This window comes from Panthera pardus, unplaced genomic scaffold (assembly GCF_024362965.1).
Source record: "Panthera pardus isolate Hobbes unplaced genomic scaffold, ASM2436296v1 HiC_scaffold_11, whole genome shotgun sequence".
NCBI lineage: Eukaryota > Metazoa > Chordata > Mammalia > Carnivora > Felidae > Panthera > Panthera pardus.
The window spans coordinates 36,662,791-36,681,494 of NW_026526666.1; the positions used below are offsets into that span (position 1 = coordinate 36,662,791).

Sequence of the window (18,704 nt, forward strand, 5' to 3'; positions counted from 1 at the left end):
AGACAGAATCTTAAGCAGGCTCCATGCTCAACACGAAGCCAGACTCAGGGCTTGATCCCATGACACTGGGATCATGACATGAGCCGAAATCAAGAGTCAGGCGCTCAACCAACGGAGCCACCCAGGCATCCTGGAAATGAGGTTTGATGTGACAGTTAAGATACTATTGTGAATGTGGAAGCAGCCTAAGTGTCTGTCTTCAGGTGAATGGATACAGAAATGTAATATGGGGTTCCTGGGTGGCTCAGTTGGTTAAGTTCCTGACTCAATTTCAGCTCAGGTCATGATCTCATGGTTCATGAGTTCAAGCCCCTCATTGGGCTCTGTGCTGGCAGCAGGGAAACTGCTTGAGATTCTTTCTGTCTCTCCCTCTTTCTCTGCCCCTACCCTGCTCATGCTCTCTCTCTCTCTCTCTAAAAGAAATATTTAAAACAAGAGAGAGAGAGAGAGAGAGAATCTATATCACAGGGAATATTATTCAACCAAAAAAAAAAAAAAAGAAAATCTTTCTATTTGCAACAACATGGATGGAACTTGAGGGCATTATGCTAAGTGAAATCTGTCAGACAGAGAAAGACAAATACTGTATGGTCTCACTTATGTGTTGAATCTAAATAAAAACAAAAACAAAAGAAGAAAAACACATCCCTCCCTAAAACAAAACAAAAAACACAGCTCAGATACAGAGAATAGATTGGTGCTTGACAGAGGCAAGGGTTGGAGGTGGGCAAAATGTGTGAAGGTGGTCAAAAGCACAAACTTTCCAGTTACAAAATTAATAAATCCTGAGGGCATAATGTTCAACATGAGTATTATAGTTAATAGTACTGTATTATATATTTGAAAGTTGCTAAGAGAGTAGACCTTAAATGTTCTCATAACAAGAAAAAAAAATGTGTAACTATGTGTGGTGATGGTGACCTACAATTAATGTTATATGTCAATTATATCTCAATAAAAATAAATAATATTATGAAAGAAACTGGTCTTTTAGAAGCACTTGGTAAATGTTTGTTTATTCTAGCTTTAAAGCTGTACTCTAGTTTGTGTATCCGCAAGTGAATTTTATTTACTTATTTATTTATTTATAGAAAATTTTTTTAATGTTTCTTTATTTTTGAGAGAGAGAGAGATACAGAGCATGAGTGGGGAAGCAGCAGAGAGAGAGGGAGATACAGGATCTGAAGCAGGCTCTAGGCTCTGAGCTGTCAGCACAGAGCCTGACGTGGGGCTCGAACTCATGAACTGTGAGATCATGGCCCGAGCCGAAGTTGGACGCTCAACCACTGAGCCACCCAGGTGCCCCTCCATGAAAGAATTTTAGGAATCTGTATATTGTCTTTACTTCCAAAGAATCTTCCAGAGGCTAGGGGGGTTTGCATGACAGCCTCAGATGACTGAGGCCAGCCTGACCTGCTCTGCATTTCCAAGAAGTTCCAGCCTTTCTAGGAATAGATGCTGTTAGATTCAGGGCGTCAACTGGCCCTTTTTGCTTTTATTCAAGGCATGAGATAAGCTACCAAGGGACTCTCCACACTGCAATGAACATTCAGACTCCTAAACTGGTCCATGATTGATTAGGAAAATGAGAGCATCTACAGATGTTCTGGTGTCCTCATGGAAGTAATTGACTGTGGTAAGATGCAATGTCGAAGATGAGACAATGGAACAGAATAAAAAAATGTATTTGTTTCTTGATATGGCGATAGGCACATGGACTTTTAAAAATAGGGTTAAATTCTGGCTTGCGAACCATAATCAGAGCAATGCCAATCAGTTACCATTCAGAAACATATAGCAACCAGCTTTAAGTACCCTAGATTAGGAAGCACCTTAAATAATATGTAGGATTCATCTATTTCATATTTTAATAATTTTGCATCACAAACACTTCTATTGTACTGTGCAGGCAACTAATACTTCCAATTTTCAACAGGTGCAGGATAAACTATTTAATTGATAGTGTAATTACCACTGCCCTTATTTGGGTAGATGGAAATGTAACTTCTATAAGACGCTTGAAAAAACAGTCTAGGATTGACCGTAGTTATTTTGAAAGCCCTCTTGGGCAATATTCTTTGATTGCATTCCACCAATATTTTAATCTTGTCATTTTTGTTCAAGGACCAGCGGTGACTCCCTATTGATCCTGACATCCGATACAAGCGTCTTCACTGACTGCCAATTGCTCAGCCCATCTTTCAAATCTAATTTTCATTACAACTCAACATTAACACTCAGGTCTGTCACGTTAACATGCTTCTTGCTTCCCCCAAAGCCAATTATAGAATTAAAGAGTTTCTTTAGAAAGACCATCTAATTTACTCACTCCCTTATTTTCAGATAAAGACAGGCTAAGAGTGGCTGACTCAGATGGCTAGTTACTAACTGAACAAGACTTGGGCGCAGGTCACCTTATGTTCCAGTTAGTCATGGTTCTCCCTGACTATGCTACTGCTTGACTCTCATTTTTGCCTTTGTGCTACTGATGAGGAATGATACTGCCCCAAATGCCATCTACTTTCCTCTTAAGATGTATGTCTTTCCAACATTCCAGAATACTGCTCCAAAACTCGGCTCCTCTAGAACCTTTGCCCTTTAACCCCAGGTAGCTCTCACATACCTTTATGTCATATCAAAATCTCTCCCCACATTCCCCCAGGGCCTCCTGCAAACACTTCATTCATGTCAAACCAATATGACTTTGGGTTATTCCACTTCTTACAATGATGTGATTTTTGGTTCTCTAATCACGAATTCCTTAATAAGGTCTTCTCTATCCCCACCTCCTATCCTGGTGCCAAACACAGTGGTTTTTCACATAGATAGAGCTCAATATTTATTGACAGTAAAGCAGAATGGCAGGGGGCAATTTGCCTCATCTTTTCTACATCCTATTGCTTTTGCAGCATATAGAATTCTCTCTCTATTGATGCAGTGCCTGTTCAAAGCTGCCCATACTAGACCAAATATATGCTAGGTCAATTCTTCTTGGCCTTAGAACTGTGACATGGTTGAAAGGTACATTGTGAGTAAATTATCACTAATAATAGTTATAGCACTGACATTTGGAAATGATTTACATATTTCTTTAAACACAGAAAATTCAAAGTTATCTAATATTACCCTTACCACTTTACATTCATGGAAGTTTAGAAAGGGGTGGAGTCATGGCTTGAAATTAGCCTCCCTTTTTATTTTTATTTATTTTTAATGTTTATTTAATTTTTTTTGAGAGACAGAGAGACACAGAATGTGAAGAGGGGAGGGGCAGAGAGAGGGGGACACACAGAATCCGAAGTAGGCTCCAGGCTCTGAGCTGTCAGCACAGAGCCCGATGCAGGGCTCAAACTCACAGACCGTGAGATCATGACCTGAACCAAAGTTGGACCCAGACGCCCCTGGCCACCTTTTTAAAGGTAACCTGGCATAGCTCTGCTCTGCTCTACCATACATTAATTTCGAGTCCAGTTTATTTACCATATTTCTCCATTCTTAGAAACATGTAGTCTGTCAAGAATAGTGAAGGAGCTGAGATTCCACCCTATTTACCAGCTACCAAGTTGGCCTGCCACAGTTTCATCGATGCCAGCAGAAGACATGAGATCCCTGAGTCAGAGACAAAGAATAGTTGATCGCTTACAGCAAAAGCAGTAGTATTAGCATTTTACGGGTTCCCAAGCTCTGTTTCCTATAGAACGAGCGTGTTGTGTTACAGAACATTGAACTTAAGAAATCCAAATGCTTTATAATAGGCTACATTGATACATTGGGAACAAACCTACCCAACCTTTGCAGTCAAGGGAGACATTGTCAGTATAACATCATCCTTGAAAAAATAGCCTAAACGAAAGGTCATCAATACCTCTGTTTCTGAGATATAAAGAAAAGGGAGAGAACCATGGAGAACTGCCTCCCAACTAAGCTCATTGCAACCTTTGTACCAAATACATGGCTTCTTGTTCATAGATTAGAGCCATGGAAATGACTATGGTAGGCAACAAAGGCCACATGGAAGGTGTTATGGGCCATGACAAGAAGAGGACCCTGGATAAATCTTTGCAACTGAAGGGAAGGAGGCAAGTGATATCTTGCTTAGTTAAAGAGGCAAAAGAAAGGCAAATATGAACGAGTTGTTATGTATAAAGGCCTATTTCACCATTCAAATGAACAGGACCATGGTCCATGGAGAATAAGTGGTAGTGACAAAAAGGAATGGTGAACTAACCCAGATGGAGACCAAAAAGAACTTTGATGAGAAATGAGTAAATGCAGAAGGTGAAGTAGGGGACAGCGGGAAGAGACTGGGACAGACACAAAATATTGCTGGTTGACAAAGCAAATGAAAAACTCATCAGCTTTAGTTTTGCATCTATCTCTCTCAAGGAGAACAATGCTTACAGTAGAATTGATTATATCAGGGGTCAACAAACTCTGGCCTGTAGGCCACAAACTTCCTGCTGCCTATTTTTGTAAATAAAGTTTTATTATAACACAGCCACCCCCACACTTTTTTTTTTTAATCTTCTATGGCTGCTTTTGTATTACATAGGCAGAATTGAGTCGTTGCTACAGAGAACAAATGGCCTTAAAACCTATAATGTTTATTATCTGTTTTATTATAGTAAAATTTGGTAAACTATGACTAGATGAACCTACTCAGCTGGATTTGAATCCTGAGTGGCTTGGGCAGAATTTATGGCAAAAACCAATAACTGACCACTAATATCTATTCTCCCCTCTTTTGGGCACACAGCCAGGGCATTTTCCCGGATTCCTTTGTTGGTAAGTGAGGCCATGCAATCAAGATCTCTCCAATGAAATGCGAGCAGAAGTGACGTGCCACCATTTTGACCAGTTTATAAAATCTCTACACATGAATACTCCTTTATTCTCCCTCTTTTGGCTTCCTGGGACTTCAATATCCATCATGACCTTACAAGCTATGTGTCGAAGACAGAGCTTGGGTCCCCGAGCTTCACTGCTATCCCAAACTCTCACCCTGGACTATTAAATGAAGAAGAAATCATCTTCTTGTTGACTATGTTGTTCTATGCTGTTGAAATGTGATATATATATTAGTTATAGACATAGACAATTAGATATATTACTGCAACCTACTCTAACACTAATTGAGAGAGAGCACTTAGCCAAAATCTATTCTCATTGCACCTATGGGAATGTTTTTCTCCTAACAGTTAATCTGACTGTGGGGTGTGGTTATTTGTCTTGTTGTTGTTTTTCTGCAGCATCCAAACAACTTTACTACTTTAAGAGAAAATCCCCAAAGAGATGGAACAAAGGGCCCTCCCTGTCTCAATCTATGGATGCCAAAGTGGGGCAGATATTTCTTTTCCTCATCTCTGGCAGCTAGCATAGGTGTTTGACCACAGCTTGACCCATCAGATACTCTACTACTTTGAATCTTGAGCAAGTGGTACAAAGATGCGAGGGTCCTCAGAGGTTTTTCATGGCACTTTTGGTGTCAAAAATTGCGTTGTGTGGGAGTGAATGGCCAGTGGTGATGAGTAGTGTTGCACCAGCAGTGTCTTTCCTTCTTTCGGAATGTTCTTGGCCATGTGTTGTTTCTGTTCTCTTTTCTTAACTGTGGTAGTTTATACCGTTCAATTAAACTATGTCTTCTAGAATTTCCTTTTCTGTATGTAACAAGTTATAGTGGGCAAAAGAGGAATTTGTGGAGCGCCTGCGTGTCTCAGTTGGTTAAGCATCTGACCCTTGACTTTGACTCATGTCATGGTCTCATGGTTCGTGAGGTCAAGCCCCGCATGATCTATACAGATCTCTCTCCCCCTCTCTCTCTGCCCCTCCCCTGCTCTCTCTCTCTCAAAATAAATGAATAAGCTTTAAAAAAAAAAGAAGAAGAATTTGTGTAAGACTGTGAACTCGGAAGGCAGAAGTGAAACAACAAACGTTACTCTCTGAAGGTCTTCATGACTAGATGCGGTGACAGAATTAAAGGTTCCAGGCAGTACTTACTCTCTTACCTCCCACCTCCAGCTTTTCTTCCCAATTAGTGGCCCTTTGACTAACAGCAGCCTCAGGACCACCACCATTCATTTGGTGTGTGGCTCGCTGAAGAGAAGCCCAGCTTCCTTAGGTAATCCCACAAGCCTTGCGATCCCACTTTGGTGGCTGAATGTGCTTGGTGGTTGATCCTCTCTGATCCTCCCACTTCCTACTGGACGCCCACTTCCCAGCAACTCCTATAATTGTCTTTTGGCCTAATTTCCATAATAAATGCCTCATCATAAAACACACATGGTTCTGCTTCTAACATCTCCCTGTTGATCTCTGAAAACCCACACTGTTTACCCTGGCCAGCAAGGCCTTCTGTGACCAAGGCTCTGACTCTCCAGCATCATCTTGTGAAGTTCTTGTGCTTCAAACTGAGTTTCACTCTAGAATACTCTAGCCTCTGTGTATCTTATATAGTTTCACACCTCTGTGCTTTTTGCTTATTCTGTTTTTCCCCTCAAAATACACTCCTTTTGCACTTTTGTGTAATTAATTTCTGTTGCCTCCTCAAGCTTAGGCCTAGGTATTATCTCCTCCAACAGTATTTGGGTGTCACCATGGACCAGGTTAAGTGCCCCTCCCTTGGGCTTCCATTGGCCTCTCCATGATGTCCCATATACATTGTTTTGAACCCTGCTATTTCCCCTCCCTGGACTATACCTTTCTTGGAGACAGGAACTATGTCACATTTGTTTTTAAATCCTTAGTGTCTGTACAGAGCCTAACACAAAATAGGCTTCCAAAGTGTTTTTTAAAGTCAGCAGAACTAGCTGTTCTAAATGAGTTTGCCTTGATAAATTACATCTCGGTATCTTCAGAAAATCAACACAATGCTAAAACACCATGTATAATAAGAACAAGCAAATGGAGGTAAATATGGTAGAAAGTGGGTGGTTAAGGTAGTGGATTTTATGCCCCAATAAATAAAGAAACAGTAATCACTGGAAATCAGCAAAGGGTCCCCAAGAAAATACTTGTTGGTTCCCAGTCATTTATGAAAGGTATTCTTTGAGCCAGGCACTGTATTAGACACTCAACATACAAAGGTAGCTAATTTTAGCCCTGAAGTGAGTTCAAGTTTCATGGGACAGCCACACCTGAGCAGCATCTGCATAGGTATAGTAATAGCTGCCTTCATGACCTATGGAAAATTTTACCCTAAAGCTGGTGATTAATAGATCAGTGTTTACCCGAAGACACACTTAAAGTAACAAGCACTGATCTTTTTCTCTTTTCTCTTCACCTACTTTTGTTAGCGATATATATCATGATACTGGAGAGAGAGTTATATCGGTGGCTGAATCAAAGTTGGGAGGGATGGTAAAGATGTAAGTAGGATCTACAACTCTTTGTGGTTGCAATAATAAAAACAAAATTCAATCAGATGAATGTAACGTTCTGTACACGAGCCTTAAGTGCCAGTGTCCCTAGGTACAGGTTACCGCAAGATGCATTCCAACGGGAAAGAACTTTCTAACAATCGGAGCCATTGTCCAGAAGTGGAACAGACTATCCTGGGACATCACGTGCTGCCCTCACCGGAGCTCTGAAGCAGAGGCTGGAAACCCCCGTGGATGCGGTGAGATCTCAGCGTTGTGTTGTTTCACACACCCTGGCCTCAACCACATGAAGAATCTTATTTGTCTGTTGTTGGGTCAAGAGATGTTCCCTCCAGCTGTTGAGAATCTTGTCGCCTGGGTAAAATAACAGGGCATATTTTACAAGAGCTATTAAAATGGGCTGTAAGTGTGCTGTGAGGCACCAGGCCAACAGCTGGATGGAAATGGCAGGTTCTGGGCCAGCTGAAACCCTGCTTTCAAGTGTTGCATGTTGCGCACACACACATAAACACACACACATGTGCGCACACGCATACACACAACCAGCTTGGGAATGTTAAACGGCTCCAGATTTATTTTTTAATATGAACTAAAATGTGGAGTGTGGCCTAGAGGTACACAGAACCCGGCGAGCCTGCCCCTTCACGCCACAGGCCGGAGGCATCTGGCCCAGGCCTAAAAGCTGCTGGAGCTCCGCGAAGATGAAGGGTTCGGGAAGGCATGCCCTCCTCCTCAGCCAGGTGACCGGGCAGAGGAACCGCAGAGCAACCCGGGCCGTCACAGCATCTGGGTGATTACCTAGTCAGATTGCCACCGCACAACAGTGAGATCTCTCTTCTTCAGGCAGTCAACGTCCCTTGGTGAGTCATTAGAAAAAGTAAGATGCTACCTAGATTCTACATAAAATACAAACACTTGTATTTTATGTTCCATCCCTCAGCCATCATGTTCCTGTCTCACAAAAGTCACAGATTTACTCCGGTCATGACCGAAAGGAAAGGGCGGCGGAATGGTAACACATTGCTCTGCAGCTTCCAGAATGTCTTAGGGAATGTCTTAGGGAAACGGAATGTCTTAGGGAAACGGGCAGTATCTTAGGCGGGACTGGGGACTGCCGTTTGCAAGCTTTCGGTTTAAAATGATTAATAAGGGGAGGCGGGAGGCAGGAGGAAGAGGTGTCGTTTTTGTCTCTGCTATTGTTCTGCAGTCGTTTCTGTGATGTTCGGAACGACACTTAATCAGTCGGGGCCCCTGTTTATCAGCTCGCCCAAGACAGGCCATGGGATTTATTTTGTCAATGAGCCTTGTTGTCTTTCAGCAGCCTCCATTCCAGAGAGGAGCGTTTACTACTTGGCTCTCTGAACAATGTCTGATAGAGCTAATAGCTTGCGGCTTTTTATCCGTATCCACATTTTCTATCTCGCCCATAGCGCTGAAGGTGGAGTTGAGTGAAATGTTTGCACTTGCTGAAAGTCTGAACTCAGACAAGGCGTCAGGATTTTCTTACTGGGACCAGAGGCTGTCAGGCTGATTTGATAGGGTGCTATTGCCAAAATCAAAATACATCCGAGCAGGTATTTTTAAGTCTTCATTGAGGACTTTTCTCATCCTTCGTCAATGGTCTTGATTTCATTAAACAAAAACAAAAACAAAAACAACTCCGCCTGGCTTCTACCCTGTCAAAAGCAGACTTATTGTTACCCTAAAACGGTACAGCACTTGCCAGTTGTGTTTTGGTTTTCAAGCTGTTCAGCATCTGAGCACAGAAATGTATTGTTCTGTCCCAAATAACCTCTTTATATATTTTGAAGACTCAAAAGCAACATAATTAGCTTATATACTTTTACTCCTAATGTAATTGTGTATCAATTTTTGTCATTTTCAAAATACTGTCACAGTAAATCTGAAATGATATTATCAGGAGTTTGTTATTTGGGATCCCATGCTGTATTTCAGTAATTATGCAAATTAATGAAGTAAGACAATCTTATTTGGAAGCGATTCACATGATAAATGGAAAATAGAACACAAGAACATAGTTAAACTCAATTCTCATTTTTACAAGCTGTGCCTTATCATATTACTGGACTGAAACACAGGCTTTCATTGTGAAATGCGGCATCTGTAACAAGTAAGATCATTATTAAAATTAAGCATTAAAGAGTATATTCTTTGCTCTTTCTTTATGCAGCTTGAGAGCATAATGTGTTCTTCAAATTGCTACCATATTGTTTCAGAAATGCTTATCAATGTGAAGTGTCATTCAATTTCATGGGAGTCCTCTGTTCCCATTCCCTCAATTGAAAACCAAACAAGAAAACAGATGCGTGATTGCAGCTCTTTTGAGTATTAACTTTCAAAAAGATGTGCCTTTCCGCCAAATTCCAAATATTTTTGTTTTGTTTTAAATTACTCTCACTCCAGATAGCTGCTTCTGATGACTCGGAGAAGCAGTAGTCAAAGCAGTACCATGAGAATTTGTCTTCAGAACCATCAGACTGCCCTTGCCTTTGGAGACATATGCCTCTCCCTTCTGCCTCCATCTTCGGGAGCTCCACGCTGTGTTCTGTGCTCTCCTACCTATTATAGCCGGTGCCGAGCAAAGAAGGTGTCATCACTTATTCCCTAGCAGGGTTCCGTGCCCATGATTCCAGGGGGTACTTGCACTTACTCTGTAGAGAGTTAGAAACCCTATGTTGGAAGGGATCCTTGCAGGCTGATACGCCATTTTCTTCTTGTCACTTCAAAGACAGTTTGTTTACTCTTTTTCTGCCATTGTTAGCGAGTGTTGTTTTGTTTTGTTTTGTTTGTTTGGATGTTCTTGCTTTTGGTGAGCTAAAAAAATTGGCCTCTCTGTACTTCATAATCACTAACCTTCATTTGCCTTCTAGGGTAACACGGAACAAATCGACCTACCTTCTCCACTTGACAGCTTTCCTAATATCTGAGGAGAGTAACCACATCTTTCCTTCGCCTCCTTTTAGCCAAGTTAATCATTCCCGGTTCTTTCATTTGTTCCTCATTTGACATGGTTTCCAGATTCTGCCAGACATTTTCCCTCCCCACCGCCCATCTGGACTGCCAACCCTGAACAAACTCTAGTTTCCCAATGCTATAGAATATGGTATCAGAGACGGAACACAATTCTCCAAGGTTCCAGAACTGACATAGAGATAGCACATGACCTAGAATTTGGTATCTATACTTCCTTTGATGGGGTTTGCTAGCTACCCCAGCTTTCTTTCGGTGAAAATTTTTTAGACATACTGTGCATCAAGCATGGCACTGGAGAGACAATAATGAACAAGACCCAGTCCTCACCCTTGAAGAATCTGTAACAGAGATCCACTCACCTATGAACATCATATGAGGTGAACACACAGCGATAGGCCCGTGAATAAGGTACAGGAGGGAGAGGTTAACAGTGACGGACTTTGCAGAGGAAGTAGTACTAAGCAGAGATTCGACTGCTGCCAAGCCAGGTCTTTCCTTCTGATTGTAGATTTTCAAGTATAGAAGTGCACTTTTTTTCTGGTAGCTGTCAAATGACAGACTGTTCACTTTTAAAGGGAGTTCAGAGCTCCAACTTCAGTGACTATGGAACTTCAACTCCACCTTCTCTAGGATGAGACCAGCACAGCCAGTGCACCTGGAATTCTGAAGAATTCTGCTACTAGATATCATTTTGTTACTTAAAAGGCCTCTAGAACTTATACTTGACGTGATCTTTTCGGCTGGTACCAGCATCCTGTTAGGGACCCTTGGTCTTACTTCTCCAAAAGGTGATAGCAAAGGTTCAAATCTACAAAGTCAACCATGTTGTTAAGGAATACACACTCGCAGATGCCACTTTGGGAAAAAAATGTAAACATGAATTTATAGCAAAGGTCTGTCACCAAATTCTGGCTTGGTGACTTACCCCAGGAATTGGGTGGCTGTTAATAATTTTCTGCTCTCTTATCTAAAGCTGAAAGCAGGGGTGCCGGGGTGGCTCAGTCGGTTAAGCATCTGACTTTGGCTCAGGTCACGATCTCATGGTTTGTGGGTTCGAGCCCCGCATTGGGCTCTGTGCTGACAGCTCAGAGTCTGGAGTCTACTTTGGATTCTGTGTCTCCCTCTCTCTCTGCCCTCTTCCACTTGCACTCTGTCCGTCTCTCTCTCTCAAAAATAAATAAACATTAAAAAAAAATGTAAAGCTGGAAGCCGAGATAAAGTGTCGAAAACCAAACTTTGCATACTGAATAAAACAAAGCAGAAAGATGTGTTTAGTGCAAGGCTTCAACCTGCAAGCCAGGAAACTCAGAGCTATAGGAACAATGAGCTGGGTTGTTTCCAGACTAAGGGATTTTGGGGGGGCGGGGAATAAATGCAGAAGTTATTTGGGTTTTCAGCTGATTGGTTTCCCAGCGGGCTTCTTTCTTATTTGGTTCGGGGCAGCTAAACAGGGGAACAAGGAAGTCCAGAGATGGCATGAATAGATTTGGCACTTAGGGTTTGACTAGTGTTCTCTGCTGATATCTGAGAAGAGTTATAAATTCCTGCAAGGTTAGGTTAGGTTTCCTTTATGCTCCTGTGTTGACCATCTCCATTGTTCCCCTGACATACATGACTCCATTTTAGTTTGGTTCTGTAAAAGATAACCCCAACCTACCTCTATTGTGCGCCCTGCCTGGAAAACAGGAATCAGTTCCGTACGCATCTTATCACATTACTCCTATTGATTTGCAGTTTCTTTGCTTTTCCCATTAAACTCCAGCCCTTTACAGTGGCCCATTTTGTTTCTAGCTTATTTCATTGCTGCTTCTTGCTGTGGCTGAGGGTGGGCACCAAGGGAGGGTTGATGAGTGATGTAGTGAAGCAGGAGGGAGGGTGGAAATGTGGGAAGCTGGACAGAGGACTTAAAATTTCCTTGAGGGTAAATACTGTGTATAAAAACATTTCTGGGGATTGAAGCCCAGTTTATTTGGCAGGAAGCAGAAAACATTTGCTTATTCTGCTTGACAAGGTCTAGCCTATGTGAGGCACCATGAGAAAAATACTGGTTGGCCACCTTTCCCACATACAGTTTACTTTGCCTTCTGTGTGTACTACTGCTGATAAAGTGTAGATGACCATAAGGATCAAACACAGGGGGATAAACAAAAACACTCAAGGAAATGCTTTATTTATGTTGCCATTTACCTCTGTAATCATGGGCATAGATCTTTCTTACATAGGGTTGAAATACAATTTCATCTTCTATTGTTAATCTCTGAGAGATTGGAGTTTTATGGCTCTGGGCTTTAATTCTTTGGCATCAGAGGTGACCTTGACAATGCCAAGTTATAAACATGGCTTAAATTTGTGCAACACTTTAGAGTTTAATAAAAGCACGGTACAGGATAATGTTTGCACATTATGCCACTTTGAGTTAAATAGAAAGTTGCTATTTCTGTCTTACAGGAGAGGAAACTGAGGCTCAGAGGGGCTCAGAGTTGCTTCAAGGTCATCAGTGGTAAGTTACGGAGTTGTTGGTATGTGCAAGTCTTTGCATTCTGGCTCCAGAACTTTCTCTGCTGAACAGCACTGCCTCTACTTGTAGTAGTGGTTATAGTGTATAAGGTCTCAGTGCATGTCTTATTGTAAGTGATCCTCACAATGTCCCTCTAAGGGAGATTAGGCAGACATTATAACGCATATTGCTTCCTTTGCTCAATCAATTAACAGGCTAAACTAGAAAGAATCATGCTTAATTAAAAGTCAAAGACATCTTTTGATATCCATAGTATTTTATTTGGCTTTCAAAGCTCTAAGGCTCTTTCATACCAACATTCATGCAGCATACCTACTATTTAGGGAAGTTCTATGGCTAGTATCAGTTTTTATTTGAAGAAAGAGATACTACTAAGTAAGAATTGACACTCTGTGGTTTCCAGGTAGGTCTCCTGGATGAAAGCTGGCTGGCAAAATGTAAAGTCACATTGTTAATCTGTCTTTCTTTTCTTCCTCTTGCATGGCTACGCTCTTCTATTTCTAATAACATTCAAACTCGGTCACCACCAGCAGCTTATGACTTGTCTACACTTTGAGATATTCATTACCAGAACAACGTTCTGGCTACCTGTGCATTTTTCCTGCTGTGACTGCCAGCTGCCCCCACTGGACAAAGCTCTCTGCAGATCCGCTCCATGGGCATGTCACCTGTGCAGCTGCACGGGACATCATCCTCAGAAAGATCCCATGCTTGAGTGCTCCACTGTCACCAACTTGAAATTTTTACTAATTTTGAACAAGGGACCCTGCATTTTCATTTTGTCCGTGGCCCCACAAATTATATAGCTGGCCTTGGCTATCCAACCAAACTCACTGCAACATACACAGACATTCACATTCTTGTTCCCTTCATTTAGTTCAGAGGTGTAGACGTCTATCTAAGATACCAGAACTAGTCTTTGGCTGAAAACATTTTCTAAAATACAAGGGCTTGTGGTTATATTTTCTTTCTTATAAGAAAACAGAGTTACACAGCGATCTTTTAAAAAGTTCTTACAGTAAAACTCGGGCTTCTGTTGCATAAGAAAGTGCTCTACTAAAGAGGTGTCCTGGTTGACAGAGACAGAGAGAGAAAGAGTGCCAGATAGGGAGAGGAGTCATCTGCAGATAGTTACAAGTGAGTTTCAGACTCCTGTGCTTGGGGACTGAAAACCTCAGAAAACTGGAAAACACAGGAAATGTTGAACTTTTTCTTTTTGCTCTCTCCTTCACTCTGGTGCTGACTTCTCCATAATCCAGCCCCATTGCTTTTTCTTTTCCTATTTTCTAGTTCCTCCTCAATTCCTTTTGCCCTCCTCTTTTTCTTCTCTCCTCCTTCCTCTCCATGATGCATATTCTTTTATTTGGGTTATTGACTATAAAGGTACGTCCTTCGTTCTTAATTCAAAAAGCAACTGACCTGCCATATGATCCAGTAACTCCACCACTGGGTATTACCCCCAAATAAAAAAACACTAATTTGAAAAGATACACACACCCCTGTTTACTGCAGCACTATTTAAAATAGTCCAGGGGCGCCTGGGTGGCTCAGTCGGTTAAGCGTCCGACTTCAGCTCAGGTCACGGTCCGTGAGTTCGAGCCCCGCATCGGGCTCTGGGCTGATGGCTCAGAGCCTGCAGCCTGCTTCCAATTCTGTGTCTCCCTCTCTCTCTGCCCCTCCCCCATTCATGCTCTGTCTCTCTCTGTCTCAAAAATAAATAAAAACGTTAAAAAAAAATTAAAAAAAATAGTCCAATTATAGAAGAAGCCTAAATGTCCACCAACAGATGAATGAATAAAGAAGATGTGGTACCTACATACAATAGAGTATTACTCAGTCATAAAAAGATTCAGATCTTGCCACTTGCAACAACATGGATGGATCTGGAGGGTGTGACGCTAAGTGAAATAAATCAGAGAAAGACAAATACCATATGATTTCACTCATACGTGGAATTTACGGAAAGAAACAAGTGAACAAAGGGAAAAAGAGACAAACCAACAAACCGACTTAACTATAGAATAGCTACCAGAGGGGAAGTGGGTTGGGGGATGGGTGAAATAGGTGAAGGGGACTGAGTGCATTTATCATGATGAGTACTGAATAATGTATGGAGTTGAATCACTATATTGTACACCTGAAACTAATATAACATTGTATGTTACCTGGAATAAAAATTTTAAAAAGAAAGAAAAAAAATAGAAATTTTATACATTCCCATTTTTTTTTTTTTTTTGAAGCGCAAGCTGAGGAATAAAAAGCTAAACTAGAATTACATTGGAAGGAAATACTTAAGAAGTTGACTAATTGAAGAGCCCATGATTTTGTTTCCTGGTTAGAGAATTACCAAAACTCTGAAATGATTAATAGCATATTTTTGTATAATCCTTAATTGTTTTCTTGTCAGTTGCTCCTGGTTAGTTATCAAGTTCTCCAACCCAAATTTATTTAATGACTATATAAGCATCTTTTACTACATCAGACTGCCTTCTCATTAATGGAATTGGATTATAGAATTAATTTAAAAACCCTAAACGTAGCACATGGTTATCTAGGTTCTATAGTTAGTGAAATTTGCATCTTCCCAATCTGAATAGGGCACAAAGAGAGGCATTAGAGTGAATAAAATGAAAACGCACGATCCCTCCCTGAAGAAATTTACGGAGTAGTTGGGGGAAAATGCACCAATAATTACAGTGCAATGTGAGAACCGGTAGTCGGGAAATGGAGCCACAGTACAGGAACAGGGCCTTCAAGGATGTGAGTATCATCAAAGTTTCGAGTGAGATGGGAGAAGGCTCTTGAACAGCACAACTAGCAAACAAGGAGGGGCATGACTTTCAGCAAGTTTCAAAGTTATGAAAAATCAAAAAAAATCACACACTTGAATTCTGATAGGAATTGGACTCTTCCTTTTGCTGGGAGTTTAGAAAGGTTTGATAAGCGCTGTTAGTAAGATAATTTTGGGAAAGCGATGGAGGGTAGCACAGCTTTTTAGCCTGCTCCTCAGGTCTGTGACAAATATTAGTAATTAATATGATTTAGGGTAAGTTACCTAACCTCTTTTATGCCATTACTTCCTTACTTGTAAATGGGTTTATGAAGAGTATTTATCTCATGGAGAATTGCTATGAGGATTAAGGGAATTTATATGCTCAGCAGACTAAAAGTATAGTCAATATTAACATTATTATTATGTTGCCAGTTTCAAAGGAGTGTTCACACTTACAGGAATTTTCTTCATAAGCAATCAAGTCAGATACAGATTTTTTTTTCCCTTCATCTTTTAAAGCTGAGTGTCTGGAAGGCAAATTTGAGGACATTTTCTTAATCAGTGGCATTGATTCTCACTTTCTCAACATATCATTGCTCGTTTGTATTGAAACTTGATAGTAAATGCTAAAAAAAACCTGTTGACCATTGGCTGGGTTACTGAGAGAGTCATGGAAAGAGGGCCAATAATTAAGGAGGAACTTGGCTTCACTGGCTGGTGAATGGGGCCACGAAAAGAGTATTTTCCATGGTTCACACGTGAGTGAAAAAGGTGGGCATCAGAGCCTAGGAACATTTCGTGCCTTCCAGCCACAAAACCTTGGGCAAGTCATTAAGCAGCTCTGAGCCTCAAAGAAAGAAAGAAAGAAAGAAAGAAAGAAAGAGAAAGGAAGGAAGGAAGGAGAAGGAGGCAGGAAGGAAGGAAGGAAAGAAAAAGAAAGGAAGAAGGAGGAAGGAAAGAAAAGAAAGAAAGAAAGAAAGAAAGAAAGAAAGAAAGAAAGAAAGGAAGAAAGAAAGAAAGAAAGAAGAGAAAGAAAAGAAAGAAAGGAAGGAAGGAAAGAAGGCTACTCTGCTTTCTTCACAATATTATGTTGAGCTTTAAATGGAAAGATGCGGGGCACCTGGGTGGCTCAGTGGGTTAAGCCACCGACTCTTGATTTCAGATCAGGTTATGGTGTCACAGTTGGTGAGATGGAGCCCTGTGTAGGGCTCTGGGCTGGCAGTGCAGAGCCTGCTTGGGATTCTCTCCTCTGTCTGCCTCTTCCCCTTTCTCTCTCTCTCTTTCAAAATAAATACATAAACTTAAAAAAATAAATGGAAAGGAGTGTATAAAAGTAGCATATAATTTGGCCCTAAAATTTTAATTTTTTTTCATAAAAAACTAAACTCGTATGTGAACAGTAAAATTATGTTTACCTTTGTGTGTCAAGTGTTTCATTCTTCCTCCTGCTTATTTCTTAGTCATGGATAATCTAGGTGAGCGTTCTGGTACAGTGGCAGCACATTGGAATACCTCAGGGGTTTTAAGAGATGCAGATGTGTGGGCCCTACACTTAGGTACCTTGACTTACATTTTCTGAGTCCAGCTCAGTCACTAGCAATTACAGCAGAGGAGAAGGAACACAAGCTGTCTTTGGGAAACATTTATGAAAGAGGCAGGGTTGGAGAATGGTTGAAGCTTTGAACTAAAGAGGAATTCACAACATGTTCTGCTTAATTTTCTAAAGCACCTTTTCAGAAGCATGACCTATGAATTAAAGCAGGTTGGTGGTGGACCTTCTCACCATGATGACTTCGCTTTGGCTTCTCTTGTTTGGCTCCTCACAGCTGTACTGAGAAAAGTTCTCATATTTTCTACATACTTAAGTTCCATAGGTGAATTCAGGGAATGCTATATTACCTACTTGTTTTGCATGAAGTCTTTTCCAATGTCTCGTTACCTGTTTTCTGTTTGTTTGTTTGTTTGTTTTGACTCAGAATCTCTTCATCTTCCTATCCACAGACAAGAACTTTTGCCTTCTGGGATGTCTATATGAAACTTTATTAATCCCCCTTGGGTGAAATTCTGTAACACACTCCACATTTCCCGTTCTTTGCACTCTGCCCTCTTCTCCCTACCTGCTATTCAAAGGGTAGAGACCATGAAGTTTCCTCTGGGCCCAGGGCAAATAGAGAGGTAATAAATGAGCGTTTTGTAAGCCCCAGTTCTGGTACTGGTGATTATCTTCCTTTATGAGAAATCGAGATGCCATATCTGGGTAAGGAATGGGGTCTCCTCAGAAAGTGAGTAGTCAGCAATTTATTTCTGGATTTGGATGCCCAGGAAACCGGAGAAACCTGCTTTGACCAACATGATTTGTTATCTAGCATAAAGGGCATTTTTTTACGGCCCCTGGTTCCCTGTTCTGAGAGACTGGCTATAACTTTCAGGAGTATCTAGTTTGTGGCCAAACGCAGGTCCATTTTGACTTATTAGGAGAAAAAGCAACTTGGGGACAAAACAAACTGCTTTTAGAAGGGAGAAGAGTTGCTTCTAGCCATAAAAGTAATCCACGCTCATTGGAAAGGTTTTGGAAAATGAAAGAAGATATATAGAAGTAAAATAGACTGAATATTCACCAGCAAGAGAGACAAGAGTTGTTAGCATTTCGCTGCATTTTATAATATATTTTCTCTACGCATGTAGAATATTTTACAAAATTAGAAAATTCTAAATATGAAGTTTTGTATCCTATTTTATACTTAATTTTATCTTATTAGCATTTTCCACATCAATAAGTATCAGCTAAAATTTGCACTTTTTTCCTTAAGTAATCTCTGCACCCACCATGGGGCTTGAACTCATGACCCCGAGATCAAGAGTTGTATGCTCTACCGACTGAGCCAGCCAGGCGTCCCTCAAAATTTCACTTGTAATGACTGTATAATATTCCACTGTGCATGCTCTTATTTTTAATAATAAAAACCTTATATTTTTAAATATTTGGGGTCTTTTTATTTAGTATAAATGAAGCCTAAAATATATCTCCATACACAAACTTTTA

The 18,704-nt window shown here is 40.9% G+C and overlaps 1 long non-coding RNA gene across 7 annotated transcripts in view; it reads left to right on the forward strand.

The window, feature by feature from the left end:
- The window catches only part of LOC109246169 (uncharacterized), a 73,045-nt gene that overhangs the window by 39,316 nt on the left and 15,025 nt on the right, over positions 1 to 18,704 (forward strand). The window contains exons 1-8 of one of the 7 annotated variants that reach the window (XR_008418880.1): positions 505 to 1,636; positions 2,125 to 2,241; positions 3,243 to 3,419; positions 3,970 to 4,083; positions 4,761 to 8,388; positions 8,807 to 8,950; positions 9,801 to 9,984; positions 12,819 to 12,870. This is a non-coding gene — a long non-coding RNA (uncharacterized LOC109246169). Of the gene's footprint in view, positions 1 to 504; positions 1,637 to 2,124; positions 2,242 to 3,242; positions 3,420 to 3,969; positions 4,084 to 4,760; positions 8,389 to 8,806; positions 8,951 to 9,800; positions 9,985 to 10,267; positions 11,514 to 12,818; positions 12,871 to 18,704 lie in introns of those variants that run through there. The other 6 variants (XR_008418874.1, XR_008418876.1, XR_008418881.1 and 3 more) reach the window with 6 other exon arrangements.